Source organism: Podarcis liolepis, assembly GCF_965112155.1.
Source record: "Podarcis liolepis genome assembly, chromosome: 3".
NCBI classification, from domain to species: Eukaryota; Metazoa; Chordata; class Lepidosauria; order Squamata; family Lacertidae; genus Podarcis; species Podarcis liolepis.
Window position 1 is genome coordinate 117,712,671 of NC_139557.1, and position 25,014 is coordinate 117,737,684.

Below are 25,014 nucleotides of genomic sequence, written 5' to 3' on the forward strand. Positions count from 1 at the left end.
TTGGTTCAGATCTGTATCTGTCACTTTGGGAAGCAACCTGAGTTGCTCCAAGTAGTTCTGTGGTCTATACAATGGCGCCATCAGTGTGGGATGCTGCAGGGATCAAGTGGATTCACCAAACTCTGAATATTTACACAAAACTACAGCGCTTGCGAATACAGAGCTTTGAAGTGTATTATCAGCCATTCATTGATGTTCCAGAGCTCAAATTCTTCTCTACACCACCTGATTCCCAAGACTGGATGTCAGGGTATGGACCTGCTCTCCTCTGAAGAAGCAGCTTCATAGCTTGGAGTGCTTCTGGTTCCACAGTTGTCACTTGTGGCCTTAGTAATGCCCAGTGTCTTCCATCAGCTTTGGCTGGTGACCTAGCTGCACTCCTCTCTGAACAGGGACAGACCCACATCTGGTATGTTAGATTACCGCAATGAATTCTACATGGGGCTGCCTTTGGAAATACTATGGAAACTGCAGCTAGTGCAAATTGCTGACGAGGATCAGAAGTTCTGAGCATATCACATATCACTCTTCAATCTTGGTATGACCATACCAGGTTTCGATTTCTTTCTGAGCTCTATTAGTTTCTGGATCCCAATACAGGGGATTATGGATTGGGGGAGTGCTGATGCCCTCAAGACCTATTTGCAGGCTTCACAGAGGAATTTGATAGAACATGCAGAAAAAAGGGTGATGAAGTAGGTGGACCTTTGGAAGTTCTGATCTAATTTTATTCTAATATTGTGTAGCATAAACCTTTTTATAAATCACTGCTCCCCAACAGAGCTCAGGAAAGTCTTAAATAATAACATACCTGGATTGAGAAAGATTGTGAAGGTGAAGAGAGACAGAAGAACATATCGGGTTTTCATAATTATGATAAGGCAGAGGCAAGATGCTCAGTTGGGAACTGAAAATAAGAGAAACAACAGACAATACTTTTTTAAAAATAATGATGGTGGTGGGCACACTTCAGGCTGGTATGTATTTTTTGCAAGAAACTCAAATTCACCCACAAAGACACTTTCAGAATGAAAGAACATACTTAATCTGAGAATATTCTGTGCCTTTAACTTTGTTTCCAATAACAGGTGATGAAGTAAGTTTTTTACATATCTGTCTTACACAGAAACAATACCGCAAGATAGAAAGATGATTAATCAACAATACCATAATATAAGAGACTGGTAAACCTAAAGACACAAAGGAACCAGGAACGAAACCAAATTGCAAGGCCCTGTGCTATACTAATAACTAATTAATAACTCTTACAGATGTCAACCCAGTTTCATAATCAAGTATGCATAAATAAATAAATAAATCTTGTTTCTTTGTTTCTTATATCTTACGTGAATTCAAAGATTCATAAAATTGTTTATTGGAAGGGACCACAAGTATACACTTGTCCAACCCCCTGCAATGTAGGAATCCATTTTGTCTAACATGGGGCTCAAATCCATGACCCTCATATTTATTATTCTTATTCTTGAACTTATTCTTATGCTTATTGATTGAATTTATATACCACCCTATACCTGGAGGTCTCAGGGTGAATATTAAGAGCCTCTTGCTCTACAGGCTGAGCTATCCCAATTCCTAAATAATAAGTTAGTTTCACCATTTCTGCAGAGTCCTATATCTTTATATACCATTATTTGGGAGATGGAACTATGATAGTTCTCCACTTCTCTGAGTCTCATTTCAGGTCCGAGGAAAAGTGATTTTGTTTTGATATTGTTAAACGGTCATCAATCAGAAGCCATGCCAAGCTACTTTGAGTGATAAAGGCGTCTGCCTGTAATTCCTAATCTACCCTTGGTCCACCCCTGATTTTTACCATTTTTCAGATTGCAAAATATGAAACTATGAAAGCTGTAGGAGATGGATGTCGTGCTAGAAGAGTGTTCTGGCAAATGTCTAGCAAATATTAGAGGTTTTCCTTATGGGAGGAGCAGCAAATGGAGTTTAACACATATGGAAGTAGGTATGGAGAGTCACAAATGCAAGCCCTACATTCATGTAGGAAATATTCCAGCATAAAGTCAAAATGAGCTTTTAACGGATTCTAACGGAGTACAGTGGTGCCTCGCAAGACGAAAAAAATCCGTTCCGCGAGTCTCTTCGTCTAGTGGTTTTTTCGTCTTGCGAAGCAACCTTATTAGCGGCTTAGCGGATTAGCGCTATTAGCGGTTTAGCGGCTATTAAAGGCTTAGCAGCTTAGCGGCTAAAAGGCTATTAGCGGCTTAGCGGCTTAGAAAAAGGGGGGAGCAAAAAAAATATGGCAAGACTCACAAGACTTTTTCGTCTTGCGAAGCAAGCCCATAGGGAAATTCGTCTAGCGAAGGAACGCAAAAACGGAAAACCCTTTCGTCTAGCAGGTTTTTCGTCTTGCGAGGCATTCATCTTGCGGGGCACCACTGTACAATGTCATGAAGAATGTCCGTTATTTTACATTATTTTCAAATTGATGTGTTGCCTTTCCCTCTTCCTCTTCCTCATCAACTCTACATGTAGCATTTCCAGAGTGGTCTGTGGAATCATGGGCCAATGACGTGCTGAGAAAGCTCTTCGTTGGCTCATGGGCACAATGTACTCCCTGACATCTCCCTTGTTTTCAGGGCTCCCTGAAGAGATGCGGTAACTACAATACACCATAAGACCTGTGATACATATGTGATGACGTGCATCCTTCTCTACCTTACCCTGCGTATCTAATGCAAAATGTTTTCAAAAGTGCAATGGGAAAATAATTCAGAGGCAAGTGCATAACATTAAGGACATTAGCCAGTAAGCATTCCCTGAATATGACTTTTCTAAATATCACCAAATAGCTGCAGGATATTTGATTTTCACAGCTAGTTGTCAGAGCAGAATAACAAGCAACTCCAGCCTCTTTTAAATGTTGTGTTTGCCACAGAACACATGGAAAACCTCCATACAGTACTGTACTCTCCATCACTGGCAAACAGCAGAGACTGTTAAGTGCCAATGGGCTCAGAAGAAAGTTAGGCTGGAAAGACTCTCCCTGCAGTTCACGTTATCCCCAGGCCATTCCTACCTTCTCCCAGCAACACACCGATGACCTTCTCCAGTAAGTGGTTGGATAAGAAATTGGAGTCAACTTGAGAAAATTTGTAGATCTGAATATAACTTCTTGCAGGTGGTGGGTTAGAGATAGTGATGAAAGTTTCACCTACTGAATTCGGCTTGGCAGGAAGCTTTTTATAAGCACAGGTGTCTAGTGGCACAAACTATCCTCCCAGACTCCTTGCATTTGATTGAGTCAGGCTGATAATGAGTCCAGATACAAGGAAGGACTATACAGTGCTCAGAGCAAAATGAAACAAAACATTTGATTAACTCTCTGCCCCCATAAAGTGGACCTTCATAACTACTTTCCCCCTCAGTCTCACCCAAGCCTGCAAGCACCTGAACTAGGGACCCTGTACAAAACCACCCTCAATCTCCCCCTTAGAATGAGTCTTCTCACATTGGGTTCCCTGACCAACCTCTGTTTTGAGACATTTGAAACAGGCAAAATCTGATACAGACAGAACTAATATGACACCATCAGTTCTTAGCTTCGTACCAGAATTCACAGCTTTCCAAAAGACACTAGACAGGTGTCCGCAGTTTCCAAATACCAAAATTGGTAAAGAAAGCGAGGGATAATGCATTTGGAACGTATTATTATTAATTCTTTATATGGGAGAGAAAATATAATCCATATTTGAATAGGAATACATGAAACATTTACTAAGGAAGCTTTGCAACTCAAGTCAGTGGTCTATGTAGGTCAGTATTGTCAAGAATGACTGGCAGCAGCTCTCCAGTGTTTCACGTGTGGCATCTTTTGCTGCAGCTGTGATTGGACCTGTGAGCCTCTTCATGCACAGCATCTCTCTACCATTGAGCTATTGACTTAGGCCAATTGCCCTTCTTATCCAGCATCCTGTGCTCACACTGGCCAACCAAATGTTTGTGGGAAACTTTGTCAAGATGCTTGTGCAAGCAGGAGCAGAGTTCAAGAGCACTCTACCCTTCTTAAGCTTCCAGCAATTGGCATTCAGAAATGTTATTGCCTCCAACCATGGAGACAGAATATAGCCCTCATGGCTAGTAGACATTGATAGTCTTCTCCTCCATGAATTTGTTTCTTCTTCTTTGATAGCATTACTTTCTGGGAGTTGTTAACACGACACAAATCTATATGACCACTCTACTAATGGGTTTCACAGGTTCTCCTGAATACGATATTGTGTTACTGGGACCGAATTTTGAATTAACTCCATGCTATTTAAAGAAAAATGATATCTATAGTGACTTGACACAATATTGATGGATTAAATTCACTGCGTGGGTTCAGTCTTGATTTCCATTGTCCTTAACTCTTATGCCATTGTGAAGCAAGGAATTTGCTGTCATTTCTCCAGTCAGGTGGGACCATTTTGGAATGATTGACGTGGCTGTAATGCTTCATGGATGCTTTGGAAAGACTTCACACATTTCACCCACCCACCATCAGTGAGTTAAAATAAGTTGTGTTCTGCAGGTTTGCAGAGGGTTCAGGTGTGTGCTATAATGAAAAGGCATGAACACTAACTGGATACCATTGATAACATCACCCACTTTCCTATTGACTTTGAGGCATCACCGAAGGACCATCTAATGCTGTCTGGGTGATTTGTTTTTCTGGGAAAATGTTTGTCTTTCCCCACAACTTTCACCCACGTGTTGGACAGTATTTAGAAACCTGCAACCTCTTTCAGTGTGTGTGATGTGTTGCACATGACATATATAGATATATACCACAAATACTAATATGTTTTCAGGTTTTTATTTTGACTTGGTATTCTACTGGTAATAATATTTGTACTATTTCTTAAGTTTCTTAGGCTTTCTTTTTGTCAAAGAAAAGTGATTAATAAGTAGTGGTAATAATAGTAATATTAAACCAGCCAATTATTTTATGGTCTGATTGTAGAAAATTTACAATGACAATAAAAATATATATTTTGAAACTACAATATATATAAAAAAATTTATATTATAAAATGTATCACCATCATCTAATAACGACTCCATCATTTAATAACTATGTTCAGAAAGAAAGGGATATAAAAGGAACAGTTTGTCCCTTCTGATTTGTATTATTGTCCTTGTTGTTGTTGTTGTTAAGATGAGAGCTTTAACTCATTCACAGCAGAGATTTGTTCCTGGTGTTTCAGCTGCAGAAGAGCCAGAAGTGCATTCTTGGCAAGGGTCGTGATAAAGCTGGAATTGTTAATTCCTCAAGCAGAGATCAGTTGTCTTCCCATCACTCAGAAGCAGTACTGAAATATTTGGAGAACAGAATATTGACTATAGGGAGGGGTGTCAATTCTCAGTTACATATGCTATGTCAGGTCTGTCATTCACAATCAAATAATGGATATTTGAGGCTTTATTCTGGGCTGATCTAGCATTTAGCGTCAGCACTATCAGGCTAGAGGGTCGGCTGACCTGTGTCTGCAGATTCTGAAATGCAGTTGGTGAAGGAGAGGAAGAAAGGGCTTTGATGGGACTAGCCTAACTCCTCGCCCCTGTATGATTTTGCTCACCACCACACAGGGCCAGGCCACTCATGAGGCAAGGTGTGAGGTGACTGCCTTGGGTGGCAGGATCCAAAGGGGCAGCAGATCTGGCCACAAGGAACATATCGTCTGTTGCTGCTTCTGTGGTGGGAAGAATAACTGGGGCATAATACTTCAGGGGCGAATCTGTCTTCTCCACAGCTGCTCCCTGCAATGCCTCCTCTACAGCATCCTCTTGATGAATAGGAGGCACTGCTGGTTTCCTCCCACCCGTGTTTCCAGTGTAGATCTTCACTCACCCCTGACTGAGACTGAGAAGGTGCCATTTTGTGTTTGGCCTCAGAGGCCAAAATGTCCCACTAACAACCACCACAGGGGTGGCATTCCCACTCCCATCCTGTCCCAAACACATGACATCCATGTTAAACCGTGTGTTTGTGCATGTTGGGTTCATTATTCTTACATTACACAGCAAACCATGTTCGGACCACATATTCCAACATTGAAACGTGATGAAGGACATTTTAACCGGAAGCATATACCACTGAGGAATTGACAGTCTTTTGTATTAGTAACGTCAGTATTTCCTGCAACAAGCAATAGAGTGAATGAGTGAGTAAGGAACATCTAAACCTGAAGCACAAACCACTGAATAAATGACATGTTGGTACATCAACGATGTCAGTTCGTCCTGCAACAGAGCAGAACTCAATAACTCAATAAAGTAAGTAAGTGAGTAAGTAAGTAAGTAAGTAAGTACATAAGTAAGTGTGCTGGCCTGATGATGTGGTTCAGATCTCCATCTGTCACTTTGGGAAGCAACCTGAATTGCTCCTAGTAGTTCTGTGATCTGTCCAATGGCACATTCAGTGTGGGAGGCTGCAGGGATCAAGTGCATTCCCCAAACATTGACTATCTACAAAAAACTACAGTGCTTGTGAATCCGGAGCTTTGAAGTGTAATATCAGTTATTCACTGATGATTCAGGGGTCGATTTCTTCTTTACACCATCTGAATCCCAAGACTGGATATCAGGGTATGGACCTGCTCTGGATGAGGTCACTCTCCTCTGAAGAAGCAGCTGCATAGCTTGGAGTGCTTCTGGTTCCACAGCTGTCACTTGTGGCCTTAGCAGTGCCCAGTGTCTTCCATCAGCTTTGGCTGGTGACCTAGCCGCACTCCTCTCTGAACAAGGATAGACCCACATCTGGTATCTTAGATTACTGCAATGAATTCTACATGGGGCTACCTTTGGAAATAGTATAGAAACTGCAGCTAGTGCAAATTGCTGACCAAGATCAGAAGTTCTGAGCATATCACTCTTCAATCTTGCTTTGACCATACAGGCTATGAATTTCTTTCTGAGCTTGTAGGCTTCACAGAGGAATCTGATACCATGCAGAGAACAGGATGATGGAATAGGTGGACCGTGGCTGGGTCTCAGCTGATTTTATTGTAATATTGTATAGCATAGCATCCTTTATAAATCACTGCTCCCCAGCATAGCTTAGGGCTCCCTTACATACCTGGAACAGGAAAGATTATCAAGGAAAGCAGAAAAAGTAGCTGACAGGTTTTCATCATCATGATAAGGCAGAAGCAGGATGTTCAGCTTGGAACTCTATACCTAAAAGAAGAGTAACAGCAGACAATATTTTTTAAAAAAATAATAATGCTGGCAAGCATAGTTTAAGCTTGTTGGATCTACTGTATTTCTTTCTTAGTAGAAATCCAAGTTCTCCCACAAAAGTAAGCCAGATGCTAAATTAGAATTTAAGAACAGGCTGCACCTGAGAACATTCTGGGCCTACCAATTTGTTTCCAGGATCAGATGATGGTGATGATGATTAAAGTTTTTTATACACCCATCTTGCATAGCAGTATTACTGTAAGATACAAAGATGATTAAGAACAATACAAGAAGATATAAGACTAGTAAACTTAAAGATGCAATATAACCATGAAACAGAGCAATCTAAAGCCATATGCTCTATTAATAAACAACTCATAGCTCTTACCATGGTCAACCCAGATTCTTTGTCTGGCCATTTTTTTTAACAACAACAAAAATCTTGCCTGTATGTTTGTTCTTTAGATCTTATGTAGATTCATAGATTCATAGAATTGTATAGTTTGTTGCTTCTACCGCTGCCTTTTCCTCAACAACTATATGTGTAGCATTATCAGAGGTGTGGTTTTTTTTTGGGGGGGGTGATCATGTTAGGACTGTCCTACTCGTGTATAGGACCCTGGCAGAGACACATACCCAACTGGCATGTTCTCTCCCTCCTGGTAAGTCATTCAGGAGCTTCAAAAGCTTTCTCCAGCCCGAACATCACAGCGACTGATGCCAAGTGGCATTAGCACACTTTAGCATCCTGCAGAGTGTTAGCAGTTCACGTAACAAACTCAGCAGCACAGCATTTTGGCTAATCTACTTTATTTATATATAATACACTCGGAGCATTCTACCTCAGCTCCTTCCTCTTTCTCGTCAGACAGCAAAGAGAAAGGACAATAGTCCCACATCACAGAACACAGTAACATCAAAACATCCTGTCTATGTCACTTCCCACTATGTGGAATGAAAATGTACACCGTCATGTGATAGACAACAATCCCATGACTACAAGCACGGAGCAAGAATCCTAACAGATCGTGTGCCAATGAAGTGCTCTGGGCACAATGTTCTCTCCCAGAACTTCCTTGTTTTCATGGCTTCCTGAAGAGATGGAGTAACTAAGACATACCATAAGATCTAGGATAGGAATGTGATGGTATGCATCCTTCACTTTCCTACTCTGTCCCTCTCAGATGCAGAGCTTTCAAAACTGCCATGGAAAACTATTTCAGAGGTATGTGGAGGATATTAAGAGCATTAACCAGTAAGCATTCCCTGTTGTTTACCCCCCCCCCCACTATCTTTCAAAGGTTTCATGTAGAAATCTGTTTCTCCCAACTTGGGACTCAACCCTGCAAATTTGACACTGGGCTCAACTGAAGGTTGTGCTGGAAAGACTCTCCCTGCAGCCCAAGTTATCCCCAGCCCACTCCTACCTTCTCCCAGGAAAACACAGATGCCCTTTTCCAATAAACGATTGAATGAGCAATTGGAGTTGTGTATTAGAAAGAGTGATGAAAGTATCACCGGCTGAATTTGGTTTGACAGGCAGCTTCTTTTATGCACAGAGTCTCTTGTGACTTGAAGGATACTCCCACCCACCCCTGTACTTGATTGGGTCCAGATGGAAGAAAGGACTATGCGGTGCCCAGGCCAAAAAAATAAAAATAAAATAATAATGTGTACATTTGATTCACTCCCTGCCCCCAAGAATTGGATCTTCATAGATATCCCCCCTCTCCCAGGTTTTTGTTGTATGTGTCTTTTACGGGTTGTTCTCTGTATCAAAAAATGTTTAAATAAATTTTCAAAAAAAATAAAGAAAGAAAGAAAATAACAAGTGCAGACAACTGCTGGAGATGTGGGAGTAAAAATGCGAACTTAGTACATATGATGATTAACTGCCCGATGATAAGATCATTTGGTGTGAGGTGAGGATATTTATAGCGAGAGTAATAAAAAGAAATTGTTATTTAGGGGAACTGAATTGAATTCTCAATTATATTCCGGAAACGTGGGAGATTTCAAGGGGTAAAAAAAAAATGGATGTACCATGCTATACTAGAAGCAAAAAACCTTGTTTTGATGAATTGGAAGAGCCGCAAAAAGATTCCATTGAGCACATGGATTGATAATATGGACAGATTAGCTACATACAAACGAATTGCATGTTGACGCAAATTAAGAAGAAGAAGAAGAAGAAGAGTTTGGATTTGATATCCCGCCTTTCACTCCCCTTCAGGAGTCTCAAAGCGGCTAACATTCTCCTTTCCCTTCCTCCCCCACAACAAACACTCTGTGAGGTGAGTGGGGCTGAGAGACTTCAGAGAAGTGTGACTGGCCCAAGGTCACCCAGCAGCTGCATGTGGAGGACCGGAGACACGAACCCGGTTCCCCAGATTACGAGACTACCGCTCTTAACCACTACACCACACTGGCTCTCTGTGAATGGACAAATATGAAGAAATCTGGAAGGAATATTTAAGTGATAAGACAGATAGTGGTGGAAAGTAGAGGGAGGAGATAGAGGTGGGAAAATATTGTTAAAAAAGGGTGTAGTCATAGGTATATCAGTGTATTCAAATCTGAATTGTCAAATTGTGTTATTATTGTTATTATGGTTTTTGTTGTATGTGTCCTTTGCGGTTGTTGTTTGTATCAAAAAATGATTTTATATGTGTATATATATATATATATATATATATGCTTTCGTAGATTTTCACGGGTACAGGAATGCAGGTTTTGGTGTCCTCGGGTGTCTTCCCGTGTAAAAGTTGGGGTGTCTAGGCGACGTTTCGACGAGGTCTCACTCGTCATCTTCAGGCTGGTGCTTTCGGCTTCTTGTTACTGGAACAGAGCAGGATCTCAGTGTTTGAGTTCCTATAAATACTGTTGAGGGGGTGTGGTGTATAGCCTCCAATGTTCTGGGCAGAGAGGAAGTTCCCAGGCTAGTGTGCCTTTTCTTCTTTTGTTCCTTAATTACTTGAGGGATATCTTGAGTGATTTCTTGGGTGATATTCTGAGTACCACTTAGGTGGGTCATTAGGTGTGGATTAGTTGCTAAAGCCTTCGTGTCTTGACATCTTGAGCTTTGTGAAGAGTTTTTCTGAGAAGATGGCTGTACTGCACTTAGTTGTGCTCTGGCTTGGCTTCGTGTATAGGGGCGAGCTGTGGTTTTGTGTCCTGTGCCAGCCAGATCTGTGTAGGGATTGCAGGGGGGTGCAGCATCCGGAGGTGCCACCATGGTTTGGCTACTGGATGGTGTCTGTAATTTATCTGTGGAGAGGGTCTGGGTTTGGGTTTCCTCTCTGCCCAGAACATTGGAGGCTATACACCACACCCCCTCAACAGTATTTATAGGAACTCAAACACTGAGATCCTGCTCTGTTCCAGTAACAAGAAGCCGAAAGCACCAGCCTGAAGATGACGAGTGAGACCTCGTCGAAACGTCGCCTAGACACCCCAACTTTTACACGGGAAGACACCCGAGGACACCAAAACCTGCATATATATATATATATATATATATATATATATATATATGTTTTCGTAGATTTTCACGGGTACAGGAATGCAGGTTTTGGTGTCCTCGGGTGTCTTCCCGTGTAAAAGTTGGGGTGTCTAGGCGACGTTTCGACGAGGTCTCACTCGTCATCTTCAGGCTGGTGCTTTCGGCTTCTTGTTACTGGAACAGAGCGGGATCTCAGTGTTTGAGTTCCTATAAATACTGTAGAGGGGTGTGGTGTATTGCCTCAAAAGCTCTGGGCAGAGGGGAAGTTCCCAGGCTAGTGTTCTTTTCTTCTTTTGTTCCTTAATTACTTGAGGGATATCTTGAGTGATTTCTTGAGTGATATTCTGAGTACCACTTAGGTGGGTCATTAGGTGTGGAATGGACAAAGATACAAACAGATAGAAGGAGCACCTATGGGATCACCCCTCTCACCGGTCATCGCAAATCTGTACATGGAACACTTTGAAACCAATGCTTTAGACAAGTCAGAACACAAACCCAAACTTTGGCTCAGATATGTTGACGACACCTTTGTAATTTGGCCACACGGGAAAGAAAAACTAGATAGCTTCCTCACACATCTCAACAGCCTACACCCCAAAATACAATTCACTATGGAAATAGAAGCCAACAACCAGCTTCCCTTCCTTGACGTCCTAATCTACAAAAAACCTGATGGCTCCCTAGGACACACTATCTACCGGAAAAAAACACACACCAACCGCTACTTACATGCTCAATCACACCACCACCCTGCACAAATAAATTCCGTAGCCAAGACCCTCATCTCCAGAACCAAACGCCTGGCTGACAAAGACCACTTGACAACTGAGTTACAGAATCTCTCAAATGTGTTAATCGCCAATGGATACCAGCAAAACAGGGTTACGAAGCTAATCCAAAAAGAAACACCCCCCAAAAACCAAGACACAGAAGAAAACAATGGCATGGCCCTCCTTCCTTATATCAAGGGCACTACAGATAAAATTAGCAAAATCCTCCATAAACACAATATCAAAACAGCCTTTTGCACCAACCAAAAAATAGCCAATATCCTCAGAAACCCCAAAGATAAAATCCAGTTGGAAAACCAAGGGGTCTATGAAATACCCTGCAAAGTCTGCCCAGCCACGTACATTGGACAAACAAACAGACGAATAAATGCACGTATCGCAGAACACAAGAATGCCGTCAAAAAAGAAGAAAAATCTTCCTCTCTTTTCCAACACATGAAAGAAACAGGACACGAAATTAATTTTGCAGACTCCAAATTGCTCTTTAACATGGAACATCACCACAAGAGAATAATCATGGAAGCCATCGAGATAGAGAAACACCCTCACAACATGAACAAGCGTGACGACACGTCCCGCCTGCCAGACATCTGGAAATTAGCCCTCCCCACAAAAACCGACACCAGATCCAGAGGCACACAGAACGCCACCACCAATCAACCACACCAGACCCAAACCCAGACCCTCTCCACAGATAAATTACAGACACCATCCAGTAACCAAACCATAGTGGCACCTCCGGATGCTGCACCCCCCTGCAATCCCTACACAGATCTGGCTGGCACAGGGCACAAAACCACAGCTCGCCCCTATACACGAAGCCAAGCCAGAACACAACTAAGTGCAGTACAGCCATCTTCCCAGAAAAACTCTTCACAAATTCAAGAGGTCAAGACACGAAGGCTTTAGCAACTAATCCACACCTAATGACCCACCTAAGTGGTACTCAGAATATCACTCAAGAAATCACTCAAGATATCCCTCAAGTAATTAAGGAACAAAAGAAGAAAAGAACACTAGCCTGGGAACTTCCCCTCTGCCCAGAGCTTTTGAGGCAATACACCACACCCCTCTACAGTATTTATAGGAACTCAAACACTGAGATCCCGCTCTGTTCCAGTAACAAGAAGCCGAAAGCACCAGCCTGAAGATGACGAGTGAGACCTCGTCGAAACGTCGCCTAGACACCCCAACTTTTACACGGGAAGACACCCGAGGACACCAAAACCTGCATATATATATATATATATACACACACACATACATATATTTAAAAAAATAGATATCCCCATGCACATGCTACAAAACCACCCCCAATCAGTGAGTCTTATTTCTAAGACAATGAGTTAATGGAATTTGGGTTGATTGACCAAGGTATGCTTTGAGACCTTTGAAATGTGTAGTAGCTGTCTGGGATTCCAAGCATGGCAAAATTTCCTACAGCTGTGCTTGGACAAATTGACATTTCTCTACCATTGAGTTCTTGAATTATTTTAAGAACATAATAAGAATGTGCCAGATTCTTATGGGAAACATTGTGATGATGCCTGTGCAAGCAGGACCAGAACATAAGAGCACTCTACCCTTCTGCAGTTTCTAGCAACTAGCATTCAGAATCGTTGCTGTCTCTGACCGTGTAGAAAAAAATATAACCTTCATGGCTAGTAGACATTGACAGCATTCTCCTCCATGAATTTGCCTCTTCCTATTAAAGCCATAGTTTTCCCAGTAGTGATGTATGGAAGTGAGAGCTGGACCATAAAGAAGGCTGATCATTGAAGAATTGATGCTTTTGAATTGTGGTGCTGGAGGAGACTCTTGAGAGTCCCATGAAGATCAAACCTATCCATTCTTAAGGAAATCAGCCCTGAGCGCTCACTGGAAGGACAGAACATGAAGCTGAGGCTCCAGTACTCCAGATCAGATGTTTCCTGATGTTGGGAAAGATTGAGGGCACAAGGAGAAGAGGACGACAGAGGACGAGATGGTTGAACAGTGTTCTCGAAGATACAAACATGAGTTTGACCAAACTGCGGGTGAAAGACAGGATGGCCTGGTGTGCTCTGGTCCATGGGGTCACGAAGAGTCAGACACGACTAAACGACTAAACAACAACAACAACATTTGAAACCATTTGCTTTTTGGAGTTGCATACACTGCACAAATCTCTATATGACCAGTCTACTAGTGAGTTTCACATGTTTTCCTGAATATGGTAGTGTGTTACTGTGACAATATTTTGAATCAGCTTTACATTATTTAATGAAAGAAATATATACTGGCTTTAGGAAATATTGCTGGGTTAAATTCCTTATGTGGTTCACCTTCGCATTCCATTTTCTTTAACTCTCATGCTGCCTACCCCTGTGGAGCATGGAAGTTGCCACCATGTCTCCAGGCAAAGGGAACAATTTTGAGATGGCTGTAATGCTTCACTGATGCCTTGGAAATACTTCAAGCTACTTCAAGCTTCCATTACCCTGTTTGAGTGTTAAAAATAAGTATTCTGTAGGTTTCCAGGTATTAAGGTGGGCGGGAACATTAAATGCCATGAAGGCTAACTAGATGTCATCACCCACTTTCTTTTTGACTTCCAGTTATCACCTAATGCTGACAGGCCTGTTTATTTGGGGCCATTTTAATTATTATCTGTATTGATTTTAATCTTGCTTTATGCTTTGATGTTGTACACCTGTCAGAAACTCTAGCTGGTGAAACTCTAGCAGGAGCCATATTGCTAACTGGGACAAAGTGGTCCAAGCATGTGAAACCAACTGTACTGACTACCAGTTAGTTACTGGGCTCAATTCAAAGTGCAAAATACCTCAATGACTGCAACTTTGCACATGAACAAAACCCGGACACTGTATTCATCACCTGAGGTCCTTCTGGTTGTGCCCCCTCTGAGAGAGGTGTGGAGGGTATTGATATGATAACAGAACATTTCCGTGGTGGCTCCTCAGTTATGGAATGCTCTCCTCAGGTAAACACACCTTGAGCCATCACTATCTTCCTTTAGGTGCCGGGGTGGGGTGGGGTGGGACACACAACGTTTCCTTTGGCCCTTAATTTGGATGTATTTTGAAATGTGCCTCAATGGGTATGGTGTGTTAGACCTGCCTTTTATATGCAGGAGTTTATTTTTAGTTGTGTTTGTGTACACAGACACAATTTTGTAAGTTTGTACAGTATTAGCTGTTAGAATTCCTGCTCCATGACTGCAGTCATGGGATTGTTGTTTTTCACATGACATGGTATGTTTTGACTCCACAGAGTGGGAAGTGACGGAGAAAGGATGTTTGTGTTACTGTGTTCCATGAAGTGGAACTGTTGTCCTTTGTTTTTTCTCTTTGCTGTCTGATGCTAGGGAGAGAGAGAGCCATGTTGCAGTGCTCCGTGTGTGTTTATATGTAAATAAAGTAGATAAGCCAAAATGCTGAGTTGCTGAGGTCTTTCATGCAATCTGCGAGGACTCTGCGAATCCCTAAGTGTGCTGATGTCAGTTGCCATCGGTCGCTGTGATGTTCGGGCTGAAGAAAGCTTTTGAAGCTCCCAAACAAATGACCAGGAGGGAGAGAACATGCCAGTCGGGCATGTGTCTCTGCCAGGGTCCTACTCGAGTGTAGGACAAGCTCCTGACATTAGTGTCTACAAGCTTTATTGACAGAAAATATTATAACATGTACTCTCAAGATGTAATGATCTCCTCTCACCACGTTCTAACATTAAAGGAACACACAAAGAAAATATTATAACATGTACTCTCAAGATATAATGATCTCCTCCCACCATGTTCTAACACTAAAGGAACACACAAAGAACATTTGGCCCATCTGAGTTGTTCTTTATTAAAAAGAGATTATCTTTAATTGACTCAAGGCAGAGATTATTTTCTGGTCTTTCAGCTGCTAAAGTGCACACAATGCATTCTCCGTAAGGGTGGTCGTAAAGCTGGAGTTGATTATTCCTAAAAATGGGGATGAGATTTCCTCACAGCACTCAGAGACAGCACTGAAATATTAGGAGATCAGAAATTAATATTGACAAACACAAGCATGGGGAGGAGCCCAGGACTTGTTCCAGTCCTATGTTCTCTGGTTATCTTTTCTCCTTTTCTTGGCAACTTGTTGTTGTTGTTTAGTTGTTTAGTCGTGTCCGACTCTTCATGACCCCATGGACCAGAGCACGCCAGGCACTCCTGCCTTCCACGGCCTCCCGCAGTTTGGTCAACCTCATGTTGGTAACTTCGAGAACACTGTCCAACCATCTCTTCCTCTGTCGTCCCCTTCTCCTTGTGCCCTCAATCTTTCCCAACATCAGGGTCTTTTCCAGGGAGTCTTCTCTTTTCATGAGGTGGCCAAAGTACTGGAGCCTCAGCTTCAGGATCTGTCCTTCCAGTGAGCACTCAGGGCTGATTTCCTTAAGAATGGAAAGGTTTGATCTTCTTGGAGTCCATGGGACTCTCAAGAGTCTCCTCCAGCACCATAATTCAAAGGCATCAATTTTTCTGCAATCAGCCTTCTTTATGGTCCAGCTCTCACTTCCATACATCACTACTGGGAAAACCATAGCCTTAACTATATGGACCTTTGTCGGCAAGGTGATGTCTCTGCTTGGCAACTTACTCCTTTTTAAATCAACCCCTAGCAGAAGCCAGGATGGCTATGTCAAACCTCCGCTGTCGGAGGTGGAATGTATCTCAATTTCTATTGCTGGGTATTGCAAGTGGGGAGAGGGGTGTTGGAATCAACTCCTGCCATTGGGCTTCTCACAGGCATGTGGTGGCCATGGTGAGAACAAGATGCTGGACTAAATTGGCTTTTGGCATGATCCGGCAGAGATCTTCTTATGTAAGTTTGACCTCTTCTTATGTAGCTTAAGAACAACAATAATAAAAAAAAATGTATGTCCCAATTAGGAGTGGGGTGAAATCCATTTGGTTTGCAAGCTTTTCTAATTTGCACTTTCTGAACTAGTAAGTGAACAAAATAAAATTGAAGGTCATTCCCACTTGGGCCTTCATAGAGGTAGTCTTAGTAATAATGATAATAATTTTATTATTTATACCCCGCCCATCTGGCCGGGCCTCCCCAGCCACTCTGGGCGGCTTCCAAAAAAAATATTAAAATACTATAATACATCAAACATTAAAAGCTTCCCTAAAGAGGGCTGCCTTCAGATGTCTTCTAAATGTCTGGCAGTTGTTGTTCTCTTTGACATCTGGTGGGAGGGCATTCCACAGGGAGGGCGCCACTACTGAGAAGGCCCTCTGCCTGGTTCCCTGTAACTTGGCTTCTCGCAGTGAGGGAACTGCCAGAAGACCCTCAGTGCTGGACCTCAGTGTCTGGGTAGAACGATGGGGGTGGATACGCTCCTTCAGATATACTGGACCAAGGCCGTTTAGGGCTTTACAGTTCAGCACCAACACTTTGAATTGTGCTCGGAAACGTACTGGGAGCCAATGTAGGTCTTTCAAGACCGGTGTTATATGGTCTCGGCGGCCGCTCCCAGTCACCAGTCTGGCTGCCGCGTTCTGGATTAGTCTTCATTTTCTAGGCATGGTTCAGGAGAATTTGGGTGGAGATGTTTCTACTTCAGTACTCTGTCGAGTTAGAGATGACACCAAAATGTTCTTGAACCAGGCATAGAAACGAAGACCACCTCTATGAGGGCTCAAGTGGGAGTGACCCTAAATTCTATTCTAGATGTAGTTCAAAGTTGAATAAATAGCTGTAGCAACACAGGTGAAAGTTTTGATAAATAAGCCCTTCAGAACGGTTGGGTTTCTCTCTTTGTCTCACCCTCTGCTGTCATTAATTATCCAAGATCCCTAGATCACCTTAGAAAACCCTGCCATCATCATTGAAATACAACTATTCTTTCTTCTGCTGGGGGTAGCAAGATGCAATAGTATGCACTTTTCTCCCATACCCATTCACGATCTTACAGGTTTATGAAGAATTTTATTGCCAGTGCTTCAAGAACCTGCACAGTCTCTTTGACTAGATACAATAGTCGCCCCATAGGATGCACCTAGATTTTTTTTGGGGGGGGAATAAAGAACCCCCCCCCCCCAGGCACGGGGCTGGCGCGGGGGAAGCATGAGCTGCCTGCAAGCCTTGCGGACATCTGCCTGAAGCACGGGGCGTGCCGCCCCAAGCCTTGCGCGCATGGCGGGACCTCCCGCCGGGCGTGCGAGGCTTGTGGATAGCTTCCTGAAGCCTGGAGAGCGAGAGGGGTCGTTGCGCACCGACGCCTCTCGCTCTCTAGGCTTCAGCGAAAGCCTGCATTCACCCCATAGGATGCACACACATTTCCCCTTCATTTTTGGAGGGGGAAAAGTGTGTCCTATAGGGCAAAAAATACGGTAATTTCCTGCACATACCATGTGGAAACATGCTTTGCTTTTCCTGTTTCAAACTTAGAAAGGTAAAGGACCCCTGGCAGTTAAGTCCAGTCACGAACGACTCTGGGGTTGCAGCACTCATCTTGCTTTACTGGCCGAGGGAGCCGGCGTTTGTCCACAAACAGTTTTTACGGTTCATGTAGCCAGCAATTTGGAGGTGAGGCCTAATTGCTCAGCTACTTTCATCTGGCACGGTTGTAATCAGCTTCACCTGGCTGGGGGGGGGGTCCCCCATGATCTAGGCCAGAAAAGCAATCAACCCATAGCACTCCTGTGAGCAATCAAGTAAGCAGGAGTCTGCAATAGATGGAGGCTTAATTGTGCAAGGCATCCTGGTCTTCCATAACATCTCAGCAGTGCCACAGGCTGATAGCATCCATGCCATGCTTCATCGAGGCACTAATTGATGCAAAAGGGGCCCAAACCACGTACTGAGTACATATGCTTGCTTCTATTTCTCAGAGGTCCAATGTTGCTTTATTTGCAGTCCTTGTTTTGCTGATTTCATTTAATATTCTAATTTTCTGAGATTGATAATTTGGGGTTTTCATCAGCTGTACACCGTGATCATCACAATTATAACAAATAAAGGTTTGATATATCTCACTTTGCATGTCATGAGTCTATCTCATATATTAGTTTCACCTTTTAAGTTGAATTACTGAAATAAATGAACTTTTCCGAGTTTCACCTCTATTTTGATATTGTTGTTAATCTCAGTTTGTATTGATAATTATTAGTGTTATATAGTGCTATGTCTTACCCTTGCTTCCCCAATGTTTCTCCTAGCAAGAGTTTAAATCTGCTACCAATTTGTGATTGCAGGTACTTGTACCATTCCCATGTTCTGCAATGGCCACTGTGCCACAAAAATATAAAAATGATCAGCTACTACATACTATGCAGATATGATATTATATAACAGTTATCTAATCTTTTCAGGGCATCCTAGAAATCTGAGGGAGAACTTAGGATTTTGCATCAACGGGTAATTTCCAGAATGCCTACGTATACCATATTTGAGGAAGAATCAGAGGTAAAAGTAACAAATCAATTTGGAAATCATTTAAAAGAACAGATGTTCTTTGTGCTGTTGTGCTCCATTTAAACCCTTAATATTTCACGCTGACCTAATTGTTCCCATAAACCAAGGGCCATGAACTGTGCATGTTTTTCCACAAATGAACCAGCACAATTCCTCCTTTGATGACAGGCCTGTGGTAGTGAGGCATCTGATGAAGACCTGCATTTTAAAATGAGCTTAAAAAAGTATACTTGCAAATGTTTCTATCTCTCATGCCAGGCATAAAGCAGCTGCCTGGGTGCTTTGGCAGATGTTTATCTTCCTAAACAGGGCCCCTCTGATCTATAAGCAGCGCTTCAGGGTTGTAAAAGGAAATTACAGGCTGGGAGCAAAAGGTCACACTGACCATACAAATTACAGAATACAATCAAGCTGCAAAGACACAACTAAGAGTTGGTAAATAGTGAAATTTATTGTTTAACAGATAATATACTATGTGCCTCCCATCAGAGAGCCACATCTTCATAAGATTAAAGGGCAAGAGCTAATGGAAACAGCAGCTGGCTGGGAAAACCGAAGAGGCTTCTACCTGAAGTTGCTTCTGGAAACTGTTTTTATTAAAGTTCCTTTTTTACTTTGAGAAGACCTTTCCTTCTAAAAATCTATCTATGTTATGTATGAAATATATTGGCTTAAATGTAATTATGCAAAGGATTTAGAAAGTAAGAAATGTTAGATTCTTATGTTAGATTCTTATTTCTTTGATGGTGTGTGAGAAGGTGAACCCAAGATCTCTGTTTAAGATAAAAATTAAAACCATTAGCCATCTGTTCTGGAGTGAATTGGGCAATAGGGCAATAGGGCAAAGATTATCTTGTAATTAAGGGGCCTGGTCGAGGCAAATGTAAGATATATGGCTACTTGTCTGCCATTTATGGATAGAAGGAAATATAGCTCTTTGTCTCCCATAAAAGGTAATAGGAAATGGGTGTATCTTTTATGATTGAAACAAAAAAATTCCTTCCAGTAGCACCTTAAAGACCAACTAAGTTAGTTCTTGGTATGAGCTTTCGTGTGCAAGCACACTTCTTCAGATACACTGAAACAGAAGTTGCCAGATCCTTCTATATAGTGAGAAGGTGGGGAGGGGTATTACTCAGAAGGGTGGTGGGAATGGGTGATTGGCAGATAGCTGAGATGAGCCTGTTGACGACTCTTAACGACTGCAATAGGTCTTACAGGAAAAAGCAAGGGATGAGAAGGTGAGAAATGGCTTTGTCATGTATAATGAGATAAGAATCCAATGTCTTTGTTCAGGCCAGGTCTCTCCATGGTTTTAAGTTTGGTAATGAGTTGTAATTCAGCAGCTTCTCTTTCCAGTCTATTTCTGAAATTCCTTTGTAGTAAAACAGCCACTTTGAGATCTTGTATAGAATGTCCTGGGAGATTGAAGTGTTCTCCTAATGGTTTCTCTGTCTTGTGATTCTTGATGTCAGATTTTGATCTGACATCAAGAATCACAAGACAGAGAAACCAGTAGGAGAACACTTCAATCTCCCAGGACATTCTATACAAGATCTCAAAGTGGCTGTTTTACTACAAAGGAATTTCAGAAATAGACTGGAAAGAGAAGCTGCTGAATTACAACTCATTACCAAACTTAAAACCATGGAGAGACCTGGCCTGAACAAAGACATTGGATTCTTATCTCATTATACATGACAAAGCCATTTCTCACCTTCTCACCCCTTGCTTTTTCCTGTAAGACCTATTGCAGTCGTTAAGAGTCGTCAACAGGCTCATCTCAGCTATCTGCCAATCACCCATTCCCACCACCCTTCTGAGTAATACCCCTCCCCACCTTCTCACTATATAGAAGGATCTGGCAACTTCTGTTTCAGTGTATCTGAAGAAGTGTGCTTGCACACGAAAGCTCGTACCAAGAACTAACTTAGTTGGTCTTTAAGGTGCTACTGGAAGGAATTTTTTTGTTTTGACTATGGCAGACCAACACGGCTACCTATCTGTAACTTTTATGATTGGTTCTAGCAAACAGCCAATAGGAATTTCAACCAGGCTGATTGGACAGAGGCAGCCAAAGGAGGAGCAAGGGGGCTGGGCTGAGGGAATATAAGTGCTGGCCATCAGGGCTGGAGTGGGCAGAGCTTTGATATCCATATACCACTGTGTCTCTCATTTATTTGTCTGACAAATAAATTATTATTTTAATTTCTCTATTGCTGCTTTGAATATTTCATTCTAGCTAAGCATTAGCCACAAGCAGGGTGCTACAGTAGGAACTCTTCAGGCATCCTTATTAAAAAGAGAGAGAGATGCTTTATTTTTCTAAAAGCAATTATAATGAGGGGGCCAACTCCCATCTCTTGCAGGGGTGCAATTAGTGCCAGCGCTGTCTGTTAAGAGTTTCAGTGTAATCTTTGACACCCCCCTTTCTATGGAGGCGCAGGTTGCAGCTACAACAAAGGCAGCATTTTTCCATCTCCGCCGTGCTAAGCAGATAGTCCCTTACCTCTCTCACCCTGATCTTGCCACTGTGATCCATGTGGCGGTCACCTCCAGACTTGATTATTGTAACTCATTCTACATGGGGCTGCCCTTGAGGCTGACCCAGAAACTCCAGTGGGTGCAGAATGCCACAGTGAGACTCCTTACAGGGTCCTTGCCGCGGGATCACATTCACCCAGTGCTATACCAGCTGCACTGGTTCCTAGTGGAGTACAGGATCAAGTTTAAGGTGCTGGTTTTAACCTTTGAAGCCCTGTACGACCTAGGACCTTAGTATCTACAGGACTGCCTCTCCTGGTATGTCCCACAGAGGACCTTACGGTCTTCAAATAAAAACCTCTTGGAGATCCTGGGCCACAGGGAGGTTAGACTGGCCTCATCCATAGCCAGGGCTTTTTCGGCCGTGGCCCCGATCTGGTGGAACGCTCTGTCACAAGAGACTAGGGCCCTACAGGACTTGACATCTTTCAGCAGGGCCTGCAAGATGGAGCTGTTCCACCAGGCCTTTAGCCAAGGCACAGCCTGACCCCCTCTCTCCTTCTATAATCTTCATAGAACTCTAACCCGTTGGTTGCCATTAATTTGATTCTGAATTGATTCTAGAATGTATTTTAATTAATTGATGTAGGGAAATATTCACCTGGTGATTTTGGCCCCAGGCATAACAGGTGCTGAGGGAAATAAAACCTATGGTGTGCATTATAAGGAGAAACATAGTGCACTTTTTGCTGGTATGCCCAGCTGATCATCTCTAGTGAGGACTGGGATTTGTAGGGAAACAGGTGAATGAGTTGGTAAGATCTGGAGAGCTCTCCCCACTTTTTAATGGTAGATTTTCAAGAGACTCGGTGGGGGGTGTATGGTTTGGGGACACCATGCTACTGATCATGGTGGGGTAAAGTAGATACGTTCATTATTCCTTTGAGTACCAGTTGTTGGGTGGACAGTTATGCCCTGCTTGAAGATTTCCAATGGGCATCTGGGCAACCATTGTGAGAACATCATGCTGGAATAGAAGACCCATTTAAGCAGCCTTTTCTTATGTACAGACATTCTGCTTTAGGGATTAAGTAGTTTTTATTTGTTTAGTTTTGAACTCAATCATGCTTTCCTGGTGACTTTCCCCAACATCTTTAGATGTTGAAAAAAGGACTAATTCGTGTATTTTTCATCCCAAACACCCATTGAATCAGTTTAGTGCTAGCATCTTTCTAAGGGACAGTCTAAAAAGAAGGCTATGGGCAGCAGGTACTCTCCTCTGACCACTCCAATGTTAGATAGTTGAAGGGATTAGAGACAATGAGCCACCACTCCTGCAGTCACTCTTGAATTTTTAAAAAACTATTACAGAAGGAAAAGGAGGGGTGAAATATAGCACCATTTCCCATTTCCACGAAACAATTAACAATTCTTCATCTCCCCATTGAAAACACAGAAATTGCCTTTCCTTTTCATCAGCTTGAAATCAGTTAGGTGTAGTGGGTTGGCCCATTGTCTAAGCAAGGAGTGAGGAACCTGTGGCCCTCAAAATACTAAGAAAACTGAGGGGGTTTTTTTGTCAAAATATAAAGTGGCATAGAAATGAAAGTTGAGATTCTGGCACTGCGTGTGATTGAACTAAATGTCTCTTGGGTATCAGTTCCAACTGGACAGTTTTGTCACGGCTAAAATGGCCGCTGTTTCTTTAATGCGAATAAAGCTGGGTCAGCATGACTCAGCGGCTTGCAGCAGGTTGTATATATATAGTGAGAAATGTTAGTTTGGGCTGTTGGCTGGTGTTTGGGTTGGTTGGTGCTGGTGTGTATTCAGTCGTGTTTTGCACAAAGACTTTTAATAAAACTCTGCAAGGATATTCCCGTGGACTCTTTTTGTGCCGACAAGGAGACTGAGAAGATAAAGGGAGGTCAGAACCCTTTCCTTCTTTTTTTTGCTTTTTTACAAACACTGACAGGTTATGGGCCCAGTGTTTCTGAGCATGTGCAGAGTGCAAAACGACTAACAGCATTTCAGCAAGGAGCTGGTGAGTCCTGGTGGTGCCTGGAGCCAGTGGCTGTGCGTTGGAGCAGTTGGTGGCAAGCTGTAACTGTCTGCAGCAACGCTGGAGCGGCTAGGATCTGAGGATCAGGAAAGCACTCAGCGTCGGCTACTGGAACAGTTTGAACTGCTAGAGGACCACAGTAGGCGACTCACAGAGCGGCTACACCAGTTGCAGAGCCAAGCGGGACCTGAGGGTCAACAGAGGCAGCAGCTAGAAGCCGGTGAGTGCCAGCCAGGACCATCCAGTTGGACTCTAAAGAGAGAGTCCGGAGAGATTGCTGGAGACCCCACAGAAGGGGCTCAGCAAGCACCAGCAGAGATGGCAGATTTCCAGTCTTCCCAAGTTGTAAATATTGGGGGAGGCATCCCTTTTGAACTTCTCTCAGAAAACAACTGGCTGAGTTGGTCAATTAAAATGCAGCAGTTGTTAAGGAGAGATGGACTATGGGACTGTGTTGAAACTGAGGTTTTGAGACGGGACTCTGCTGAGAAAAAACGGCTGGATGAAAGGGCCCGTGCCCAAATTATGCTGTGTTTGAGCAACTCTCAGTTATTGCATGTAGCAAATGCCAGCACAGCGTTTGAGTGCTGGAATTTATTAAGGGCAATGCATGTCAGAGAAACTGCTGGAACTATCATTTCTCTGACCAGAAGGCTGTTCAGGACTGTTATGAAAGAAGGTGAGAGTTTGGCAACTCATCTTCAAACGCTGAAATCTCTGTTTCTTCAACTACAGCAGAGAGGTAAGCGTTATGATGAGACTGACCAAACCTACATTATCCTTTCAAGTTTGCCTGAAAGCTGGTTGCCCGTAATTAACAGCATGGAGAGTATGTGTCCCCGAGATCTGACCCTTGAGTATGTGGTTGGCAGATTGACCGAAGAAGCAGAAAGAAGGTCAGATAGACAGGCTGAACTCCAAGAACGGAGGAGTTACAGCCGAGGGGGCCAGCAGCAGAATCTGCCAATGGAGCAATGCCAAGGTTTGGACTTGGCCATGACGGTGAGGAGGTGCTATAGATGCAGCCAACCCGGGCATCTCCAACGTCAATGCAGGGCAAGACTTCCAGGAGACGACGTGGAGCAGAGGCAGCAAACGACGCAGAAACGTAAGCAGAAGGGGTTCTCTTCAGGGAAGAAGAACACGCGTTCTGCTCAGTTTGTGTCTGCATTTTCTCGGGAGGAGAGGAAGATACCTCGAGGAACATGGTTGCTGGACTCTGGCAGCAGCAGGATTATCTGCAACCGTCAGGAGGACTTTAAGACCCTGGAGAAGCCAGCTGATGGAAAAGACTCAATTTATCTTGCTGATGGTCGTAGAAGCAAGATTGATGGCCAGGGAACATGTTTCCTACAGTGCTTGAACACAACTCTACCAGAGACTCTGTTTGTCAGCAGTTTGGACTATTGTTTACTGTCTGTAAGCTGTTTGATTAATGCAGGGTATAGTGTTAAGTTCACGCAGGATGGCTGTCTGATAAAGAATGGAACTCAGGTATGTGGCCATGCAAAGTTGGAAAATGGG

General features: G+C 42.9%; 1 long non-coding RNA gene across 1 annotated transcript in view; it reads right to left on the reverse strand.

The window, feature by feature from the left end:
* The window catches only part of LOC310702856, a 960,387-nt gene extending 939,168 nt beyond the window's left edge, over positions 1–21,219 (reverse strand). The window contains exons 1-2 of the long non-coding RNA XR_014523710.1: positions 20,958–21,219; positions 19,146–19,920 (exon numbers count right to left, since the gene is read on the reverse strand). This is a non-coding gene — a long non-coding RNA (uncharacterized lncRNA). The remainder of the gene's footprint in view (positions 1–19,145; positions 19,921–20,957) is intronic.
* Between the last annotated feature and the right edge of the window lie 3,795 nt (positions 21,220–25,014).